The following is a 24595-nucleotide window of genomic DNA, read 5'->3' on the forward strand; positions in this document are numbered from 1 at the left end:
TTCCATCCCAGATTTATACACCCCTCATCATCCTATCCCTCTCCATTGTCTCTAAATGTCTTAACGACCTCAGCAGCCTTCCTCAGGTCTTTAAATATACCTCGCATCGTTTTCTAATTTCTATACTCAAAATTCTCTACATAATATTCACATGAAACATTTGTCTCAAACATATCTCTACTACCTCCAGCCTTCTCGATGAAATGTTTTAAGCCAGTGCCTCACCCCCACATAAAAGTACTGTATTACCATACATACTCTCTTACATTAGTTTTTTGCCTCCATACATAAACTTCTTTCTTTCCACAGATGCCTCAACACATCACCTGCCTTTTTTGCCTCCTCATCTATTCTATGGCTCAAAACCATTTGCTTTGCTGTGCAGTCTTTTTCAGTTTACTGATCTCTCTCTGAAAGCTTCTTATTCTCAGGAAAATTTGCCGATACAGACTTGCCTTTTTTCTCAATGGCTCTTTTTGCCTTTCCTCGCCACTCTTTTTAACCTCTCTTTCCTTTCTTCTGCCTTGTAAAAACCTTTCATGCTATTTCTCCCTTATCTCATCAATTTCTATTATTTTTTTACCCAATACATTCAACTTTTGTTTATTTTAGACACAGAAAACTTAAATTTGTTTGATAAGAGACCAATCAAAAACTAGATTTAATATTTATGATTTATGAAATGATGAATTACATTTTATCTTTTTTTTTTTTTTGTTTTTTTACCAAATGTCAAGTACATGGATGAATTATAAGATGTTTAAATGACTTGATTATCTAGATCTTGAAAGAATGTGCAGAAAAGCTTAGCCACCCACCTGAGATTATATTTAGCCTCTGCCCATGAAGAAAAATTGGTTGACGAATGTGAGGTGACTAATGTTATGGCAATATAGAAAAAGTAGGATAGAGAAGACTATAACACACACACATGCAGTTGCTAAGTCCCTGGAAACAAATATTGTACCTGAGAAAGACAGATAAAATATGTACTTGAAAAATGAAAAACTGATAAGCAAAAAATCTTTTATATCTAACTTATAGCATTTTACTTTTTATGAGTTATGAAAATTATACAAGCAATAACATTTATTTCAATTATAAAATGTTCTTAAAAGATCTTTTATAATAAACAACTTTGGGTATTATAAATTATAGGAAGCATAAAAGGTATTACACTATCTCTATGAATTAGTCACCATAAGGATCAGTGTTGGTCCCAGTCATGTTATGTTAATTCTCTGTTGGAAGGGATAACTAACTATACTCCTTTATATTAACATACAGTATTTATAGCTGTTGAAATGTTGAGCAAAATGAAAATTTAAACAATCTCAGCAGGAAGTTTAATCAACTGAACAATTGGAGTGATAAATAGATTATGAAATTTATGTTGACAACTGTCTTGTTTATTTTAGTTTAACTAGTAGGGGGTCATTCAGTGCAGTGAGTCTTAGGTCTGATCCTCAGTCCATTTACTGCAAGATAAACATTACTCTTGTAGGCAAACTTTTTCTTAGTGTCATATAATGAAAACTGGTAAAGAGGAAATAGATTAACATGCATTTCTAGCATCCTTTGAGATAACTTTCAAACCATGCCCCGGCCGGGATTGAACCCGCGGTCAGAGAGTCTCAAAACTTCAGCCCGTCGCGTTAGCCACTAGACCAGCTAGCCACAATAAGATTCGTCCAACTAGGTATATTTCTACACCATAGGAAGGTTAGCACAGGCACCACTGTGACCACAAATGCAAGTTTTTACAGACGAATCTCCAGCTAGCGTGGCCGTGACGAACTCTAGCTCAAGTCCCTTCACTGCTGTCAACATGACTCACGAAATCGTAATGACACGATTGCAAACAAACCATACCCCGGCCGGGATTGAACCCGCGGTCAGAGAGTCTCAAAACTCCAGCTCGTCACGTTAGCCACTAGACCAGCTAGCCACAATAAGATTCGTCCAACTAGGTATATTTCTACACCATAGGAAGGTGTAGTGGCTAACGCGACGGGCTGGAGTTTTGAGACCCTCTGACCGCGGGTTCAATCCCGGCCGGGGTATGGTTTGTTTGCAATCGTGTCATTATGATTTCGTGAGTCATGTTGACGGCAGTGAAGGGACTTGAGCTAGAGTTCGTCACGGCCACGCTAGCTGGAGATTCGTCTGTAAAAACTTGCATTTGTGGTCACAGTGGTGCCTGTGCTAACCTTCCTATGGTGTAGAAATATACCTAGTTGGACGAATCTTATTGTGGCTAGCTGGTCTAGTGGCTAGCGCGACGGGCTGGAGTTTTGAGACTCTCTGACCGCAGGTTCAATCCCGGCCGGGGTATGGTTTGTTTGCAATCGTGTCATTACGATTTCGTGAGTCATGTTGACGGCAGTGAAGGGACTTGAGCTAGAGTTCGTCACGGCCACGCTAGCTGGAGATTCGTCTGTAAAAACTTGCATTTGTGGTCACAGTGGTGCCTGTGCTAACCTTCCTATGGTGTAGAAATATACCTAGTTGGACGAATCTTGTTGTGGCTAGCTGGTCTAGTGGCTAACGCGACGGGCTGGAGTTTTGAGACTGACTGCGGGTTCAATCCCGGCCGGGGTATGGTTTGTTTGCAATCGTGTCATTACGATTTTGTGAGTCAGATAACTTTCACAATTACAAAACTTGTTTACAACATTATATTGCCTGAAATAAAATATGTAGCAGTAGTATGATAGCTGTGTAAATAAGTAAATAAATAAAATAGAAAAATCTGAAGATAATCAAGAAAATCTTAAAAAATGTGACCTATTTAAACTTAAAATTTTAGAAATTTCCTTGCTGGAAAGCAGGAGTGAAGTAATAGTATCACATACCAATTTCAAAATATAAAAAACATTCTGAATATGAAATAGAGACCTAAAAGCCACAATAAATGAGAAAAATACTACAGTGGAACCTCTACTTACGAGTTTGATCTATTCCGTGACCTTGCTTGCATCTGGATTTGCTCGTTTGCAGTCAATTTTCCTCATATAAATTAATAGGAATGCAATTAATTCATTCCGGCTCTCAGGAGGCACGACAAGATACTTCAGTATTTTGCTAATATCATATATGGCTTATTTATCTATCACAATTAATCTAATATGACATAATAAACAATATAAATAACAGAAACCTGATATATACTCTAGAATGAATAAAATATGTCATTATGCATGTGGCTACATAGTGGTATTGGCAGCGTCAGCGGCGGACAAGAGTTGTCTGGCAACAGGACAAAATACTCCTTGAATATTTTGTTAATATCAACTCTATGGCTTATTTATCTTTTATCCATCACAATTCATCTGACATACAAAAATAACATAGTAAACAATAACATAGAAACCTGATATATACGCTAGAATGAATAAAATACAGTGGACCCCCGCTTAACGATCACCTCCAAATGCGACCAATTATGTAAGTGTATTTATGTAAGTGCGTTTGTACGTGTATGTTTGGGGGTCTGAAATGGACTAATCTACTTCACAATATTCCTTATGGGAAAAAATTCAGTCAGTACTGGCACCTGAACATACTACTGGAATGAAAAAAGTTCGTTAACCGGGGGTCCACTGTATGCCATTATGTGACAAGTGGAGGCAGCCACAACTGCTCCAGCATTGTTGTGGTAATCACTGACATCTAGTGGTGGCCTTTCAAAGCTATTATTATAGTTATTATATAGCACATTATTATTATACATGTATTATTATTATACATGTATTATTATTATACAGGTGGTTTGGTCATTTAGAGAGAATGGATCAAAGCAGAATGACATGGAAAGCATATAAATCTATAGGGGAAGGAAGGAGGGGTAGGGGTTGTCCTCGAAAGGGTTGGAAAGAGGGGGTAAAGGAGGTTTTGTGGGCTAGGGGCTTGGACTTCCAGCAAGTGTGCATGAGCGTGTTAGATAGGATTATTATTATAATCAAGGGGGAAGCGCTAAACCCGGAGGATTATACAGCGCCTGGGGGGGATGTGGAAGGCATTCAGGCTTAATTCGGGGAACTGGAGCACAGATCCAATTCCCTAAATCAAGAGCCCCTCACCAACATCAAGGAACCTTCCTTGAGGGGTGTGTTAGATAGGAGTGAATGGAGGCGAATGATACTTGGGACCTGACGATCTGTTGGAGTGTGAGCAGGGTAATATTTAGTGAAGGGATTCAGGGAAACCGGTTATGTTCATATAGTCGGACTTGAGTCCTGGAAATGGGAAGTACAATGCCTGCACTTTAAAGGAGGGGTTTGGGATATTGGCAGTTTGGAGGGATATGTTGTGTATCTTTATACGTATATGCTTCTAAGCTGTTGTATTCCGAGCACCTCTGCAAAAGCAGTGATAATGTGTGAGTGTGGTGAAAGTGTTGAATGATGATGAAAGTATTTTCTTTTTGGGGATTTTCTTTCTTTTTTGGGTCACCCTGCCTCGGTGGGAGATGGCCGACTTGTTGAAAAAAAAAAAAAAAAAATTATTATACTATTATTATTACACTATTATTATTATACATATTATTATTATTATTATTACTACAATGTGTATAAATAATTTGTAATTTTTATTCACATAAAAAATAGAAGATTTACTGTTATGCAGACTACTGCATTATTGTAATAATTGTATAAATAATGTCATCTCATTCATGACTGCATGTTGGAATGGACAATGACATCATTTTACTCTTGAACATCGCCAAAGAACCGAACATTTCTGCTACTTCGAGCTCAATTTCAAGGTACTTTTCGTCATGAAACCAATCAAAATCATATCTGTTTCTGTAATATATCTTCCATTCTATCAAATGAGATAAAAAAAAACGAGAATACAACCATAAAAACCATACAAAGATACCGCTAAGGGGCAGCTAATGGCTGAGAAGTGAACTCCGTTATTTATGGTCCGATTTCTTTCATTTTTGGTGTATGTTAAGAAGCATCTTTCCATCAAACATTGCCCAAGTTTCAATAAGATAGTCCAACAAACAAGTGACATCCAATTCCCTAGATCAAGAGCAAGAGCCCCTCACCAGCATCAAGGAAACTCACTCGAGGCCTGCTTGCATCTGGAAATTTTGCTCACGTCTGGAAGCAAAAAATTGACCAAGTGACTGCTCGTATCTGGAAAAACTCGCACGTGGATGCATTCTTAAGCAGAGGTTCCACTGTATATGGAAAGTATTGTACATCTTTTAAAACAGAGTGGTAAATGGTTGAAAGTGATTCAAGGTAATATATACTGCACCACTGGAATATTTTAACACACTGGTCATTTCCTGCACAGAAGGAAAAAAAATGACAAATATATATGCTAAATTCAATACAGAAGATAGGACACTCGAGGTACACCTCTACTCCTGTAGCAGAGGTGATTACCAATGGTGTGTATTTCTAAGAAGCAAGGTAAGCACACATGGGGCTCTTATATTCTATTTCTTATGTCGGATGTCCTTGTGATAAACAAGATCCAATCTTGCTGGTTCATCTCCTCTTTACATCTGTTTAGTTATTGCATTACTGCATTTAATTCTATGCAGCATTCTGCATTTTTGTTATTCATGTTTAAGTGAACTTAACCATCATAATAGTATTTGAAGCTTGAAATCTGTCTCTGGAATATGCATTAGATTTGCAGTGGCCTCTTCAGCCCTCTTGCTGGTTAAAATATGCTGCTGCCAGAAGTAAGGTAAAAACTACTGGTATTAACTTTTAACCCACTTTTTCTAAATCCATCTGAGATCAATATAAAGACTATTTGGTATATATTCACTCATTGTATACTACACAATAGGATCACAAACTTTGCTGTCATTCTATTGTTTACAAAACATGTTGCTCCTCTCTGTGAGAATTGCCAAGCTCCATTATCAGTCAGCCACATTCTGTTGGACTGCCCACTTTATCAACGAGCATGCAGAATTTACCTCCGTCGTCGTCTTCGCTCCGCTGCTCTCTCTTTACCTTCCTTTCTCGCTGATGGACCCACCTTTCATCCGGACTCTCTCAATGACTTTTTGACAACAACTGACTTACTTCACAAATTCTGATACCTTCAGCCCTTTCTACTTCAATCTCTTGCTACCCTCTACCCCCGTACTATCCCCTGCCCCGCTGTTTTCTGTAACCTGCTGATCATCCCTCCTCCCTTCTGCCATCCAATACCCTCGCTTCCTTCCCTACCCTGCAGCGCTGTATAGCCCTTGTGGCTTAGCGCTTCTTTTTGATAATAATAATAATAATAATAATAATAATAATAATAATAATAATAATACAAAACATGTTTACACAAACCAACAATAAAAAATGTTGTTTATTACTATTTTTCTATCATATATGTATACATACACATATAGTCACTGGACAGGTTCCTATAACTACAAGAGGTTCTGAAAGCTTGTAGTTGTGTGGGGGTGGACTTGTAAATATGTTGAGTCACCAGTGTGTCTTGTGTCACAATGATGCATCATACCACCACTCACTAACCCTTATTGTCTTCCACAACACATCCCTTCCTCCCCACAAACCTACCTTCCTTCTTTCCTTCCTTCCTTCTATCATCTCGTCTCTTCCTACCTTCCCTCCTTCCTTCTTCCTCTCTACCTACCTTCCCTTCTTCCTTCCTTACTTACTTACTTCTTCCTTCTTTTTTTCTTCATTCAAGTAATTTTATGGCCTGCGAGACCAATATAAGATATACTGAATGTATATTCACTCGTTGTCTGCTACACCACACAGTCATTATATTGTTTACAAAACATGTTTACACAAACCAACAATAAAAAATGTTGTTTATTACTATTTTTCTATCACATATATACACATATAAAGTCACTGGACACTTCCCAGAATTGCTACAGCTTCTGTAAAGCTCGTAGTTGTTGTGTGGGGGTGGACTTGTAAATATGTTGAGTCACCGGCATAATTAGTGTCACAATGACAAATAACACCATCACTCACCACTCCACTGCCTGTCAACTTCCTCCCCACCCCACCAACCCACATGGAAATAAGTCACTGTCTGAATTTTTTGGGTTATCCTAGGTTGATGGTCTCCTTACTTCCTTCTCTCCTTCCTTCCTTCCCTCCCTCCCTCTTTCCTTCCTTCCCTCCCTCCCTCCTTCCTTCCTCTCATCTCTTCCTTTCTTCCTACCTTCCTTCAGGTTTCCTGGGCATTGCTTTCGGTTACAAACTCCTCAAAACCATGAAATTCATCTTCACTAACACTTCCATCTGTGTTTGAACTGTCACTTGGGAACAAATGAGCCCCAATTAGCCAAGGAGGGAGGAGTTTCTTAGATCTAGACATGGTGAACAAGGTGTAATAAAATGGCTTTCCCACAATGCCCCACTGCATCCCCGATTTTTTTTGTACCACGCACACTGACCATGGAGACCCACTCTCTCACATCTAGGCATACCAGCTGTTTCCTGCTTAATTTGAGGCTGCTAGAATTTACGCATACTAGTACGGCACCAACCCTGAAAGGGTTAATATACTACTGTGAAAAGGTCTGATGTTGGAATTTACAAAGCATCAATAATATTTTTTCATCATTGAGCAGAAATCCTCTTGCTAGAGATTTAGGCAGGGAAAGCATGCCATAACTGGCTGTCCCACCCATACCACCTATAAATTGCAGCCAGAAGCATTGCACCACTATCCTTGGTTGCAACCACAAAATAATTTAATTTGGAACACCATAAATATGAGTTAAAATGATCTGAGGATTCCTAATTTTCTAAAACCTTATTCAAATACCTCAGTGTATCAAAGGTTCAAGACAAACAAAAAATATAATTAACCTAACCCATTTATTCTTTTTCAGTTTCATAGACTACTAGACTCCTAGTACTGTATTTGATAGTACTGTACTACATTACATGTTATTATCTTTTGGAATAATACCACTGATTCCAACTTTTTTAGTCTTAGATTCTGCTTCTGAAAGAAATGTATCACTGTGTGATAACTATCTTATTCTTCAGGATCTTGAAATTCTGCATCTGCAGAACACAACTTCTATGCTCTGAAACTCATTTCAACTTACTCCAGAAATACTCAAGGTCAAGTTAATTATTGTTGTATAGTATATACATAGATTATGATAATACCAGGTTAAACTCAATACAAGTATCTTATGGTCAAGAATGATTGTGAAGCTTAGCCCCTCCACTGACCAAAAAGGAATTATTGCAGAATCTTCAGATTATTATTATAATCAAAAAGAAGCGCTAAGCCACAAGGGCTATACAGCGCTGCAGGGCAGGAAGGAAGCGAGGGCATCAGGTGGCAAAAGGGAGGTGGATGAGTAATAGGTTATGGATAACAGCGGAGCAGTGGATGGTGAAAGGGTAAAGGGCAGCAAGAGACTGAGCTAGAAAGGGCTGAGGGGAGTGCGTAAGGTATCATCATCAGAGTTTGTGGAGTAAATCAGTCGTTGTCAAGAAGTCAGGATTAAAGGAGGGTCCATCAGCAAGAAGGGAAGGTAAAGAGAGAGTAGTAGAACGAAGACGGCGTTGGAGGTAAATTCTGCGTGCTCGTTGATAGAGAGGGCAGTCTAACAGAATGTGGCTAATCAATACTGGAACTTGACACTGCTCACAGAGGTACAGGGTGCCTCTCCATGAGATACCCGTGAGTAAGACGAGTGTGGCCAATGCGAAGACGGGAGAGAGTGGTCTCCCAACCACGGCACTGATGACAAGAAGACGGCCAGTAACCTATGCTCGGTTTAATAGAATGAAGTTTGTTACCAAGCAGAGCTGACCAACATTGTTGCCAACGGGCGTGAAGGTGGGTAGCTATTGCAGCAAAATAGTCCAGAAATGGAACACCTCTATAGGAAATTGGTAGGTCATGTACTGCTGACCGCGCAGCAGTGCCTGCCTGTTCATTGCCCTGTACGTCGACATGACCAGGGACCCAACAAAAAATAATATCTTTACGCTTCGTAGAGATACGGCGTAGCCAAAGTTGGATACGGAGAACTAGGGGGTGAGATGTATCAAATTTTTGTATAGCCTGTAGAGCACTAAGGGAGTCTGAGACTACCACAAATGATGACACAGGCATAGATGCGATATGAATAAGTGCTGCAAGAATGGCATACAATTCAGCAGTAAAAACGCTAGCCGAAGATAGTAAATGCCCCCGCTCGACGCTGTCCGGAAACACTGCTGCGAATCCGACGCCGTCTGGAGACTTAGAGCCATCTGTGTACACAGAGGTGGCTTGAGAATGGGAGTGGAAGTGATCAAGAAAAAGAGAGCGGGAAGCCACCGTAGGCAGTTGAGCTTTCGAGCAAGGGAGTGAGAAAGAACAGACCCGAACAGCTGGAACTTCCCAGGGGGGTAGGGAAAAGTGAGATGCTACATGAACATATAAAGGTGGTAACTGAAGGGAAGACAAGAGTGAATGTAGGCGAAGAGAAAAGGGATGGAGCAAACAGGGGCAGCGAACGAATAAAGAATGTCTACTAATATCAGTGACCATTCTATAAATGGAAGGATTGTGGAGATAGTGAGAATGTACATAGTAGCGAAGGCAATGGGCATCACGGTGATCAGACAAGGATGGAATATTCGCTTCTGCATAGAAGCTCTCAACAGGGGAAGAGCGAAAAGCACCAAGGCACAAACGTAATCCTTGGTGATGCATAGGGTTAAGGCTAGAGAGAGTAGCAGGAGAGGCCGCTGAATAAATCTGGTCACCATAATCGAGTTTCGATAAAACGAGGGCTGAATGTAGGCGAAGCAGAGTTCGACGATCAGCTCTCCAGGAAAGATGAGCAAGGGTTTTAAGAAGGTTTAGCCGGCTGTGACAAGTTGCCTTCAGAGAGGTAATGTGAGGTTTCCAGGTTAACCTACGGTCAAAGAGAAGGCCTAGAAACCTGACTATCACGTTCGGGGATATGGGAGCCATAGAGATACAAAGGATGATCGGAGATGACAGAGCGTCTAGTGAAAGTAATTTGGCGAGTTTTAGTACTTGAAAATTTAAACCCATGCGTGGTGGCCCAAGTGGAAACACGGTCGACCGCATGCTGGAGAGAAACTGCAATGAGATGACAGTCAGCGCCTGCACAAGCAATAGCGAAGTCATCAACATAGAGTGATGACCAAATATTGGGTGGAAGAACAGAGGTCAAATAATTTATAGCAAGGAGAAAAAGTGTTGTGCTTAGAACACATCCCTGAGGGACGACACCAGCTTGGACAAAGTCCGGGGAGAGAACATTATTGATTCGAACACGGAAATGTCTGTCAGTTAAAAAGTTCTTAAGGAAGGATGGTAGATTACCTCGGAGGCCTAAGGAGTGGGCCTGGGCCAAAATATTATACCTCCAAGTTGTGTCATATGCCTTCTCAAGGTCAGAAAATATGGCAATGTGAGTGATTATTCGCAAAGGCATTACGAACATACGTATCCAAGCGTAGTAAGGGGTCTATGGTAGAACGGCCCTTACGAAAGCCATATTGACTAGCGGAGAGACTGTTGTGTGTCTAAATACCACATTAAACGTCGATTTATGAGACGTTCCATCACTTTGCAAACTGCACTAGTAAGAGCAATGGGACGATAGTGGGAGGCATCATGTCCTGTAGTACCCGGTTTGCGGAAAGGGAGAACAAGGGCAGATTTCCACAGCTGGGGAAGAACTCCTTGTGCCCAAATAAGATTGAAGAGGTGTAAGAGGACTACAAGGGCTGACCGATGTAAATGTTGTAACATACGAATATGAATGTCGTCAGGCCCAGCTGCTGATGATCGGCAAGCTGAGAGCGTTGCCTCCAGTTCTTGAAGTGTAAAACTCTCTGGCAGACCTTGAGGAAAGAAACGAGGGACATAGATGGAGCCCCCGGGAAATATGGACCAGATGTGTGCCAAGTTCAATGGCAACGTCAAGAGGGTTTGCTACATCAACACCAGCGACCCGTAGAACAGGAGCCGGGTCAGGAGAGTATTTACCACTCAATTTCCTCACTTTTTTCCAGACTGCACTCAGAAGAAGCAGAGATGATGGTGGAAACATAGTCTCGCCAGCAAGTGCGTTTAGCTTCACGGATGACACGGCGAGCGATCGCACGCTTCTGCTTAAAATCAAGAAGTCTCTCAGCAGTTCTATTGTACCGGTACCTGCCCCATGCAGTGCGTTTCAAACATACTGCACGAGCACAAGCAGGAGACCACCAAGGCACGCAGTTCTGAGAATGCCTGCCTGAGGTTTGGGGTATAGAATGAGAAGCTGTGGTATAAACTGACGTCGAGAAGAGGTTTAGGAGCTCATCAATGGAGGATGAAGAAGGAACCTCACTAAAAGCAGTGAGTTGCGAGTAAAGATCCCAATTTGCCCGATAAAATTGCCAGCGAGGGCTACGGAAAGGTGGTGAATAGGAAGGAGAAGTAAGAATGATTGGAAAATGATCGCTGTCATGTAAGTCCGGTAGAACAGACCAGGTGAAGCCTAGTGCAGTGGAGGAAGAGCAGACTGATAGATCGATGCAAGAGAGTATGAGTACGAGGACCAAAATGGGTGGGAGTACCCGCATTTAAAACATGGAGGGGGTGAGAGGTGAGAAAAGCCTCCAACTGGATGCCACGTGAGTCACAATGAGACCCCCCCCCCCCCAGAGGAAATGGTGGGCGTTAAAATCACCAAGTAACAGAAGTGGTGGTGGTAAGGATGAAACAAGAAAGGCAAAGTCTGGGATAGAAAATGCTCGAGAAGGAGAGAGATATAAAGAACATATTGTAAACCACTTATTCAAGTGGATACAGGCTGCAGTGTAATGCAGCGAGGTATGGACAAATAGTTGACAGTACGGAATATCATTGCGTAGAAGAAGGGCACTTTCATTAAAGGTCCCATCTGAGAAAAGATCCAAAGAATACAATAAATTATAGCCTGAGATAGTTGAGAAAAACAGCAGAGTGTAATTTTGGTTCTTGTAAGCAAGCACCAACAGGGGAAAACTGGGAAAGCAACATCTGAAGCTCACCCCGATTACCCCTGAGGCGGCGTATATTCCACTGTAAAAAGGCCATGATTGGCAATGATAAAATACTTGAAATCCGCAGGTAAAGGCACCTACGGACTAGAGGGGTTAGAAAAGTCAATGTGTGGTGGCAGTGGAAAACGTTCAAGCAGCGAAGGAACGGAGCGCTGTGAAGAATGGGGTTGTGAAGATGGAGCAGAGGGAGAGAGAAGGAGCGGAAGTGGATCAGTGTCCATTGATGGTTTAGTCTCTGCAATATATTCAGAGATTGCTTCAAGTGTTCCTGAATTCAAAGATGTATGGGAGACCATATTGGAGATAGAAGGGGGAGGGTGAGTAAAGATTGGGACAGTAATGGACTGTACCAAGTAGAGGGGGAGGAAAGAGTGTAAGGGACTGGAGATGAAGTGTGGGGGGGACAGAAGAGGCAGAAACCTGGGAGGTGGCAGAAGAGGGAGAAACTTGGGAGGGGACTGGGGTGGAAGGCATAGTATGAGGGGGAGGGTGAATCTCCACACTTGTAATAGAGCCAGAGAGAGGGGAAGAACTAGGCCCAGAGACTGGAAAGGTAAAGTGTGGAGGTGGAAGAAGGGAAGGAAGGGGCAAAGAAGATTTGAGCAATGTGGATTTTTTGGACTTCTGAGAGGTAGAGGGGCGATTGGTATTAGGTGTCGCACGAGGTCTTGTCGATACTGGGGCTTGTGAGGAAGGACACAACGATGTGAGAACAGACTGAGTTGTAGTCGGGACGTCAGAGCCAAGGACAGCAAAAGGATTAGATGCCGGAGTGGCTATGGGAGGGGTAACAACAGTGGAGGCTGCAGAAAATGGGACCCCAGAAGTGGGGGGTATGTTTTGAAACACGAGAATAAGAAACACGGGGTAGTCTCCCTTGGAGGCGGAGATGAGTAACTGCCATAGCATAAGGGAGACCTTCTGCCTCTTTGAGGCAACGGATTTCACATTCATTTAAGTAGACCTGGCAAAGGCGGGAGTACGAAGGGCGAGCTTCATTACAATTAAGGCAAGATGGAGGTTGACTGCAAGATGTATTAGAATGGTCGTCGGCACCACAGACTGGGCATTCGGCCATAGATCTGCAATATTTTGCTGGGTGACCAAAATGCCAGCAATTTTTACACTGTTGCGGTGTAGTTATCACCTTTCGAACTTGTAACCGATGTCCCGCGACATATACAGAGGACGGGAGTTCTCGGCTGTCAAAAGTTAAACGAGCTACATTGCAAGGGTAACGTCTCCGCCCACGGGCAGGAAGGACATAAGTGTCTACTGTGAGGATTGGGAGATCCTGGAGTTCCAGCTGTTCAAGAATGTCATTGCCACATGACTGGAAATTCTGTTGGACTATGGTATGGGGCAGAATGACAGTACCACTACAAGAATTGAGAGAAAGATGTTTTTCAATAGTGATAGGAGTAGTATCTATATGCGAAAGGAGAGAAAGATCATGAGCTTGGGTAGCATTCTGGACAGTGACGATGCGCTTACCGCTCTTGAGAGCATGAAATGAAATATCTCTACCAACATGACGCAGGAGCGCTTTGCCAATACTATGGTCAGAAAGGTAGGCAGAAGAAGTCGGTCTTAAAGTAAAGAATTTAGTCCATTGTGTGGTCCGAAACTGAGCGTGGAGAGGGAGTGCATGACGTGTCGGTCTTTTCCGAGTAGAATGGGAAGGTAATGAAGGAGCATCATCAGGAGATTGACGTTGGCATTTAGGAGTAGGACCGGGGTTGGTCCAGCGTGAAATGGGCGGGCGATTCGAAAATTGCCGTACCGTAGAGGGAGAAGCCGGAAGCATAGTCAAAAGAGAGCGGAGTTCAGACAAATCAAAGGAGTCAGTCGAAGTCCCGGTACCTGAAGCGGATGAGGAAACAGCACCAGCAAGAGGTACAGGGGGATGAGGAGTGTCCGAAGAGTGGTCTAAAAACAAGGCAGGGTCAGAATGGGGTGCGGTATCAAGAAGGGGCCCAGGGGTAGTGGGTTCATGGATTGGGTTCTCCATGGTTAGGTTACTCCTTTGCTTTTTGTTTTTAAGAAAAAAAAGAAAGAAGAAAATAAAATAAAAATAAAAAAAGGGGGGAGCAGGGAGGAATAGTTCCCAGGAGGAATGAAAGGGCCGGAAATCTCCCTCCGCTCCCAAGAGGACCTCAGCACCGCTAGTAGCGCAGATGCAGCATGGAACCTGTGCCATACCCTACCCTTCATGCCAGTAAACCAGCAATCCGGGATAGCAACCTCACATCTGCCGAGCTACCTTGGTGGACAAAAGAGAGGGCGGCCGGATATCCGCCACAAAGCATACCTCCTTCGGCCACCACCCCCGGAATCAGAAAGGTGGCTTCCATAGATACACCCGTCGCCCGAAAGACACCCAAAGCTACTCCGGGATACCGGAGAGGGATCGGGACATCCCCAGGCGATCCAGATCCACGGCAAACTACACCACCGCCAAGAACCTCAACGGAATGGGATGGACCCCGGTATCCTTTCCCCTACCTAGGAACTAGCGCGCCTGTGGGAGAAATCCCAAAGGCCAAAAAGAGGAAGGGCAAAAGGGAGGGGTGGGGAGGAGGAGGAGGAAAGGAAAAAGGGGAGGATGGGATAGGGGAGGGGAGATTGAGGGGTAATTAGGTTCGGTCTGAGGAAGAAGACCGACAGGTCTAATTCCTCAGACTAAGAGCCTCTTCACCACACAAAGGAGCCCCCCTTGAAGAGGAGAATCTTCAGAGCAAGCGAGAATTTTACAGCAAAGTTACTGATAATTTTGCTCGCAAGGAAGAATAATGCCACTTAATTATTTTTACAACAGCAAAGTTAAATATTTTATGGTCCTACTTCATATTTTATCTATTAAATGAATCAATAAAAAAAACAAAAAATAAAAAATATTCATACCTCAGTTTTATCAAAAAATCAAAAAGCATGTGTTATTTGCTTACCCAAGTATTTTCTTCAAGATACACCCCTAGTAATTAATTAATTTCACACTCAACTGTGTGCATGCACACACACACTCGCCCACCCACCTTAGTTCTCTTGTAGCAACACTTACATGTTACTGTATAAAGCTTATATCTCAACAGTCAATGAGAAAGGGGTCCAGATTATAATTATTATGGTCTGGGAATGCAATAAATGCACAGGGGTCATACAGATCCTTGGGAATGGGAGACAATCAAATTTGCTAAAGGGAAAGGAAGGGTAGTTCCAATTCATGACTCGCAAAATCATAATGACAACTGCAAACAAACCATACCAGCCAGCTGGCCCAGCAGGTAACGCGTCAGTCTGGAGTTTTATGATTCTCTAACTGCGGGTTCAAACACTGTCCATGTATGGTTTGTAGTTCCAATTCCTTGGATTAACAGCTTTTCATTAGCATGGAAGCTTCCCTTCTTCTCTAATGAGGTTCACACTTGCTGCAGGCTAGTTCCTGAGCTATGAGAGCAAGCTAAATCTCTCAACATTAGAGGAAGCAGAGGCAGAGGGGACAGCAACATGGATATGGTACACAGAGGCCCCCCTCACTCTACTGAACAAGGCCTCATTATAAGGCTGAATTATAAAGTTCTCATCCTTTCTGCATTTTTATTGTAGCCATATGGGTTCATTTATAAGAGAGGTTCATAAGTTGGATAAAAAGAGGCTCTTCAGAAGTGGTGGGGTCAGGAGAACTTTTTCAGTGACAATTGTAGCAAGTGGCACAAACTAAGGAAGGTGGTGGAGGCAAACGCTGGATGGCAGATATTAGTGAAACATATGGTAGAGAGAAAATTTGGTGCAGAGCAAGCATTTATAATACAGACAGGCCTCTCATAACAAATTTAGGCAAGATATTTTTATTAAAATGTAATCATATTTATAATCCAAAATTATTAAAATGAGGTTCCAGCCTGTGTTTAACATGGCTAAAGTTGAAATGGAGGAAAAAAGTCCCCTCCATTTTGATATCAGTCTGGATCCACGTGGAAAATTTCTCTCCGAGTTGTATTATTATTATTATTATAATCAAAAAGAAGCACTAAACCACAAGGGCTATACAGCGCTGCAGGGTAGGGAAGGAAGCGAGGGTACTGGATGGCAGAAGGGAGGAGGGATGATCAGTAGGTTACAGAAAACAGCGGGGCAGGGGATAGTACGGGGGTAGAGGGTAGCAAGAGATTGAAGTAGAAAGGGCTGAAGGTATCAGAATTTGTCTCAGTGTTGTAGGTATCTCCTGGGTGATGGTTGAAGGTGGTGTTAATGACTGATAAATGGTATTATATTTTTTATTAACACATTAGTCGTTTCCCACCAAGGCAGGGTGGCCCGAAAAAGAAAAACTTTCATCATCATTCACTCCATCACCGTCTTACCAGAGGTGTGCTTACACTACAGTTATAAAACTGCAACATTAACACCCCTCCTTCAGAGTGCTGGCACTGTACGTACTTCCCATCTACAGGAATCAAGTTCGGCCCAGTTTTCCTGAATCCCTTCATAAATGTTACCTTGCTTACACTCCAACAGCACATCAAGTCCTAAAAACCATGTGTCTCCATTCGCTCCTATCTAACACACTCACACATGGTACTAGGTGGTGATAATACTGGTAGGTGATCATAGGTGAGGGGGCTAGTAGTTTGTGGAGGTGGTAGCAGCTACAATATGCAATATTATTGGCCATAAGTGATGGTGGTGTGTGGTGCTAAGTGGTGTAGTCTATAACAAAGGCTCACTCTGCACCAAACATATTTCTACCAGTGAAGACAAACTCCATGCATTTATTTGACTGTAATGTGGCACAATAAATCCCATAGGTTAAGGCTGCATCACAATGGATGATTAATGGTTAACAACTGAGGAACTGAAGCACAATCCTTACAAAAACAGTTGAACAAAGAGTAAAATTGTTATTACATTCCTTCTGTCACTGAGAAGCAGCTTTTGTTCTCTATAAATCACAAAGAAAGTATTACCAGAAATATATGTAATTATGTTAAGAACATATACATGTACTGAGTTAAGACCACACCGATTGTTAAAATACATTCATACATATAATTTTTTAAAAATATTCATCTCAAGCTTATAACCTGTGTTTACATTATGTACTGACAACAAGAGTGAAAAAGTTTGATCAACATTACACCTAAAACAAGAAAATATCTATGCAAGTCAGATTTGGCTACACTATTCCTACGTCTGGATATATAAACAATAATTAAGTTTTAGCTATAAGTCTGCACAAATTTTTCATGACAAATTTTGAACATATTCACTGAGCAACAACCAAGGAATTTTTTTTCTATGTGTAAACTGGTATTTGCTGGTCAAAACGATGTTGTTACAAATCCAAGGCATCCACATTTTGTCAAATATAATGACAATATTAATACTGATAAAGCACCACTACTCTTTAAACGAATAAACTGTTATGGAGACCATTGAAGAGAAACATTGATTTACAAAACAGTTCCCATATCACTGATAGATTTTGCTTCCCAGTATTTTACAATAAACATTCACACTATATACACACACATTCAACAATTCATATTACAAACATTTAAATGACAATGATCATCTATTATTGAACAATATACATACACAAATGCTTTAATAATGCCTGAATTATATAAACTCTTATCAATAACACTTGTATAAACTCAGGAACATTAACAGTCATTCATTAAAACCTGACATTTTGGTGATAATTCACCATCACCTTATACTACATGATATGGAAATTCATATATTCTGCTGTATCAAATCAAGCTCATGATGGATGACTTTATATTTATGATCCTGATGAGGGTGAATTATCACCAAAATCTTGAGTTTTAATAAATGACCTTATAAAAGTCTTTGTTACCTTATACATGACATTCTGAAGAGAAGTTGCAAAAACTTTAAGGAATTTTTAAGGGTACAGTAGGCCCTCATATTACACAGATTTATTTGGTGTGTTTTGGTTATTACACCATCGAAAAATTGCAGCATAGTTTTATACAACACTTCATAAAATTAACTTAACATGGTTTGGTTTGCGGGAGGGGAAAAAATTTGGAGCTTCGCCCACAGGATATTTCCCTAGCTCAGGGCATCGCCTGGCTGTGGGTGAGACCACTGTCTCCACAGGGCTGCACCAGGCTTCAAGGCAGCAAGGGATTGCTTCACCTTGCTCCTCTGCGGTAATGCGTCAGGTGATTTCAAGTGTAAGCCCATGGTTATTTACCGCTCTAAGAATCCTCGTGCTTTGAAAGGTGTAGATAAAAACACCTTACCAGTAATTTGGAGGTAAAACCAGTCAGCATGGATGACAGAGGAAATATTTATTGACTGGTTTAAGCATCACAAATTATTATTATAATCAAAAAGAAGCGCTAAGCCACAAGGGCTATACAGCGCTGCAGGGTAGGGAAGGAAGCAAGGGAATTGGATGGCAGAAGGGAGGGGGGATGATCAGCAGGTTACAGAAAACAGCGGGGCAGGGGATAGTACGGGGGTAGAGGGTAGCAAGAGATTCAAGTAGAAAGGGCTGAAAGTATCAGAATTTGTGAAGTAAGTCAGTCGTTGTCAAAAAGTCAATGAGAGAGTCCGGATGAAAGGTGGGTCCATCAGCGAGAAGGGAAGGTAAAGAGAGAGCAGCGGGGCGAAGACGACGACAGAGGTAAATTCTGCGTGCTCGTTGATAAAGTGGGCAGTCCAACAGAATGTGGCTGACTGATAATGGAGCTTGGCAATTCTCACAGAGAGGAGCAAGACGCCTCTCCATGAGATATCCATGAGTAAGACGAGTATGGCCAATGCGAAGACGGGAGAGAGTAGTCTCCCAACCTCGACACTGGTGATAAGAAGACGGCCAGTAACCTATACTCGGTTTAATAGACTGAAGTTTGTTGCCGAGCATAGTAGACCAACGTTGTTGCCAACGGGTGTGAAGGTGGGAAGATATTACAGCAAAATAGTCCGTACATGGAATACCTCTATAAGAAACTGGTAGGTCATGTACTGCTGACCGCGCAGCAGTGTCTGCCTGTTCATTGCCCTGTACGTCAACATGACCAGGGACCCAACAAAAAACAATATCTTTATGCTTAGTAAAGATGCGGCGTAGCCAAAGTTGGATACGGAGGACTAAGGGGTGAGGTGTATCAAATTTTTGTATAGCCTGTAAAGCACTAAGGGAGTCTGAGACAACCACAAATGATGACACAGGCATAGATGCAATACGGATAAGCGCTGTAAGGATGGCATATAATTCAGCAGTAAAAATACTAGCTGAAGATAGTAAATGCCCTTGTACGACGCTGTCCGGAAACACTGCTGCGAATCCTACGCCGTCAGAAGACTTAGAGCCATCTGTGTACACAGCAATGGCATGAGAATGAGAGTGAAAGTGGTCAAGAAAAAGAGAGCGGGAAGCGACCGTAGACAGTTGGGCTTTCGAGCAAGGGAGGGAGAAAGAACAGACTCGAACAGCTGGAACTTCCCAGGGGGGTAGGGAAAAGTGAGATGCTACATGTACATAGAAAGGTGGTAGTTGAAGAGAAGACAAGAGCGAATGAAGGCGAAGAGAGAAGGGACGGAGTAAGCAGGGGCGGCGAACAAATAAAGAATGTCTACTAATATCAGTGACCATTCTATAAATGGAAGGATTGCGGAGATCATGAGAGCGTACATAGTAGCGCAGGCAATGGGCATCACGGCGATCGGATAAGGATGGAACGTTCGCTTCTGCATAGAGGCTTTCGACAGGGGAAGAGCGAAAAGCACCAAGGCATAAACGTAATCCTTGGTGATGAATGGGGTTAAGGCTAGAGAGAGTAGCAGGAGATGCCGCTGAATAGATCTGGTCACCATAATCAAGTTTCGATAAAATAAGGGTGGAATGTAGGTGAAGGAGGGTTCGACGATCAGCTCCCCACGAAAGATGAGCAAGGGTTTTAAGAAGGTTCAGCCGGCTGTGACAAGTTGCCTTCAGAGAGGTAATGTGAGGTTTCCAGGATAACCTACGATCAAAGAGGAGGCCCAGAAACTTGACTGTATCACGTTCAGGGATACGTGAGCCATAGAGGTACAAAGGATGATCGGAGATGACAGAGCGTCTAGTGAAAGTGATTTGGTGGGTTTTAGTGCTGGAAAATTTAAACCCATGTGTGGTGGCCCAATTGGAAACACGGTCGACTGCATGCTGGAGAGAAACTGTAAGGAGGTGACAGTCAGCGCCTGCACAGGCAATAGCGAAGTCATCAACATAGAGTGATGACCAAATATTTGATGGAAGACTAGAGGCCAAATCATTAATAGCAAGGAGAAAAAGTGTTGTGCTCAGAACACATCCCTGGGGGACACCTTCAGCTTGGATAAAGTCCGGGGAGAGCACATTATTAACCCGAACACGGAAATGCCTGTCAGTTAAAAAGTTCTTAAGGAAGGATGGTAGATTGCCTCGAAGGCCTAAGGAGTGGGCTTGGGCTAAAATATTATACCTCCAAGTTGTGTCATATGCCTTCTCAAGGTCAAAAAATATGGCAATAACTGAGTGGTTATTCGCAAAGGCATTACGAACATACGTATCCAAGCGCAGTAAGGGGTCTATGGTAGAACGTCCCTTACGAAAGCCATATTGACGAGTGGAGAGACTGTTGTGTGTCTCTAAATACCACACTAAACGTCTATTTACTAGACGTTCCATTACTTTGCAAACTGCACTGGTAAGAGCAATGGGACGATAGTGGGAGGTTTCATGTCCCGTAGTGCCTGGTTTGCGGAAAGGGAGAACAATGGCGGATTTCCACAGCTGTGGAAGAACTCCTTGTGACCAAATAAGATTGTAAAGGCGTAATAGGACTGCAAGGGCTGACTGATGTAAATGTTGTAGCATACGAATATGAATGTCGTCGGGCCCAGCTGCCGATGATCGACAAGCTGAGAGTGTTGCCTCCAGTTCTTGAAGTGTAAAAGGCACATTATACTGTTCTTCTCTGAGAGAAGAAAAGTCCAAGGGTGCTAACTCTCTGGCAGACTTTGAGGAAAGAAATGAGGGGCATAGATGGAGTCCCTGAGAAATACGGACCAGATGATTGCCAATTTCATTGGCAACATCTAGTGGGTTTGCTATATCAACACCGGCAACCCGCAGAACAGGAGCCGGGTCAGGAGAATATTTACCACTCAGTTTTCGTACTTTTTTCCAGACTGCACTCATAGAGGAAGCAGAGGTGATGGTGGAGACATAATCTCGCCAGCAAGTGCGTTTAGCGTCACGGATGACACGGCGAGCGATCGCACGCTTCTGTTTAAAATCAAGGAGTCGCTCTGTGGTTCTATTGTACCGGTACCTGCCCCATGCAGCGCGTTTCAAACGTACTGCACGAGCACAAGCAGGAGACCACCAAGGCACGCATTTCTGAGAATGCCTGCCCGAAGTTTGGGGTATAGAATGAGAAGCTGCGGTGAAAACGGAGGACGAGAAGAGGTGTAAAAGCTCATCGATGGAGGACGAAGAAGGAACCTCTTTAAAAACAGTCAGGTGTGAGTAAAGGTTCCAATTTGCCCGATTAAATTGCCAGCGTGGGGTGCGAAGAGGTGGCGAATATGAAGGGGAAGTAAGAATGATTGGGAAATGATCACTGTCATGTAAGTCCGGGAGAACAGACCAAGTAAAGTCTAATGCGGTGGAGGAAGAGCAAACTGAGAGATCGATGCAAGAGAGAGTATGAGTCCGAGGATCAAAATGGGTGTGAGTACCTGTATTTAAAACATGGAGGGGGTGGGTGGCAAGAAAAGCCTCTAACTGAATTCCTCGGGAATCACAGTGAGACCCTCCCCAGAGGAAATGGTGGGCATTAAAATCACCAAGTAACAGAATCGGTGGCGGTAATGACGAAACAAGGAAGGCAAAATCCGGAATAGATAATGCCCGAGAAGGAGAGAGATATAAAGAACAGAGCGTATACCACCTATGTAAGTGGATACGGGCTGCTGTGTAATGCAGCGAAGTATGAACAAATAGCTGATGGTACGGAATATCAGTGCGGAGAAGAAGGGCACTTTCATTAAAGGTCCCATCAGGAAAAGGATCTGAAGAATACAATAAATTATAGCCTGAGATGTGAGAAATAACAGCAGAGTGTAATTTTGGTTCTTGTAAGCAAACACCAACAGGGGCAAACTGGGAGAGTAACATCTGAAGCTCACCCCGATTACCCCTGAGGCCGCGTATATTCCACTGTAAAAAGGCCATGATTGGCAATGATAGAGATACTTGAAATCCGCAGGTAAGGGTTCCTACGGACTAGAAGGGTTAGAAAAGTCCACATGCGGAGGCAGTGGAAAATGTTCAAGCAGCGAAGGAACGGTGCGCTGTGAAGAAAGGAGTTGCGCAGATGGAGCAGAGGAGAGAGAAAGAGCGGAAGGTGGATCAGTGTCCATTGATGGTTTGGTCTCTGCAATATATTCAGAGATTGCTTCAAGTGTTTCGGAATTCAGAGATGTCGTATGGGAGACAATATTGGGAATGGTAGGGGGAGGATGAGTAAAGATTGGAACTGTATTGGACTGTACCAAGGTAGGGGGGGGCGAAAGGGTGGAGGGAACTGGAGAAGCGTGGCAGGGGACAGAAGAGACAGGAACCTGGGAGGTGGCAGAAGAGGAAGAAACTTGGGAGGGAACAGGGGAGGAAGGTACATTACGAGGAGGAGGGTGAACCTCTGCACTTGTAACTGAGCCAGTGAGAGGGGAAGAACTAGGGACAGAGACAGGGAGGGTAAAATGAGGAGGTGGAAGATGGGTAGGAGGTGTTACCGGACCTTTTTTTGACTTTTGAGAAGTAGAGGGACGATTGGGAAGAGGTGTCGTACGAGGTCTCGTCGATACTGAGGCTTGTAAGAGAGAACTCGAAGAAGCGAGATTAGACTGAGGCGTTGAAGTAGGGACGTCTGAGCCGAGGACAGCAAAAGGATTAGATACAGGAGTGATTATGGGAGAGGTAACCACAGAGGTGGGTGTAGAAGATGGGATACCAGAAGTGGGGGGACGTTTTGAAACACGGGAATAAGAAACACGTGGGAGTCTCCCTTGGAGGCGGAGATGAGAAACTGCCATGGCATAAGGGAGACCTTCTGTCTCTTTGAGGTAACGGATTTCCCGCTCGTTTAAATAGACCTGACAACGGCGAGAGTACGAAGGGTGAGCCTCATGACAGTTAAGGCAAGAGGGAGATCGATTGCAAGACGTATTAGAATGGTCATCGGCACCACAGACTGGGCATTCGGCGATAGATCTGCAATATTTCGCTGGATGGCCAAATCGCCAGCAATTTCTACACTGTTGTGGTGTAGGGATCACCTTTCGAACTTGTAACCGATGTCCTGCTATATAAACTGAGGATGGGAGTTCTCGGCTGTCAAAAGTTAAACGAGCCACATTGCTAGGGTATCGTCTCCGCCCACGGGCAGGAAGAACGTAAGTGTCTACCTTGAGGATTGGGAGATCTTGGAGTTCCAGCTGTTCTAGAATGTCGGTGCCACATGTCTGGAAATTTTGTTGAACTATGGTATGGGGCAGAATAACGGTACCACTACAAGAATTGAGGGAATGATGTTTTTCAAGGGTGACAGGAACAGTATCTATATGGGAAAGACGAGAGAGCTCACGAGCCTGGGTAGCATTCTGTACGGTAATGATGCGCGTACCGCTCTTAAGAGCATGAAAAGAAATATCTTTACCAACATGGCGTAGGAGTGCCTTGCCAATACTATGGTCAGAAAGATAGGCAGTAGAGGAAGTTGGTCGTAAAGTGAAGAATTTAGTCCACTGTTCAGTCTGAAACTGAGCGTGGAAAGGTAGTGAAGGACGTGTCGATCTTTTCTGAGAAGAACGAGAAGGTGAAGGTGGAGAAGTATCATCAGCAGGTAATTGTCGTTGACGTTTAGGCGTGGGACCAGAGTTGGTCCGACGTGGAACGGGTCGGCGATTTGAAAATTGCCGCACCGTAGAGGGAGAGGCCGGAAGCATAGTCAGAGGAGAGCGAAGGTCTGATAAATCGAAGGAGTCAGTCGAGGCCTCAGTACCTGAAGCAGGTGAGGAAACAGCACCGGCAATAGGTACAGAGGCATGAGGAATGTCTGAAGAGTGGTCCAAAGACGAGGCGGGGTCAGAACGGGGTGCGGTATCAAGAAGGGGCCCGGGGGTACCAGGTTCATGGACTAGGGCTGCCATGGTTAGGTTACTTCTTTCTTTTTGTTTTTAAGAAAAAAAAAGAAAGAAGAAAAGAAAATAAAAATAAAAAAAAGAAAAAAAAAGGGGGGACCGGGGAGGGATAGTTCCTAGGAGGAATGAAAGGGCCAGAAATCTCCCTCCGCGCCCAAGAGGACTCGACACCGCTAGTAGCGCAGATGCAGCATGGAACCCGTGCCATACCCTACCCTTCATGCCAGTAAACCAGCAATCTGGGATAGCAACCTCACATCTGCCGAGCTACCTCGGTGGACAAAAGAGAGGGCGGCCGGATATCCGCCACAAAGCATACCTCCTTCAGCCACCACCCCCGGAATCCG

At 43.2% G+C, this 24595-nt stretch overlaps 1 protein-coding gene across 1 annotated transcript in view; it reads right to left on the bottom strand.

The window, feature by feature from the left end:
• Positions 1-696: 696 nt before the first annotated feature.
• PGAP1 (GPI inositol-deacylase) overlaps positions 697-24595 on the bottom strand; it is a 122949-nt gene continuing 99050 nt past the window's right edge. Inside the window, exon 18 of the transcript XR_011393622.1 lies at positions 697-967. The gene's annotated coding sequence lies outside the window, so the exon portion shown is untranslated. The remainder of the gene's footprint in view (positions 968-24595) is intronic.

Source organism: Cherax quadricarinatus, chromosome 58 (genome assembly GCF_038502225.1).
Source record: "Cherax quadricarinatus isolate ZL_2023a chromosome 58, ASM3850222v1, whole genome shotgun sequence".
Lineage (NCBI taxonomy): Eukaryota > Metazoa > Arthropoda > Malacostraca > Decapoda > Parastacidae > Cherax > Cherax quadricarinatus.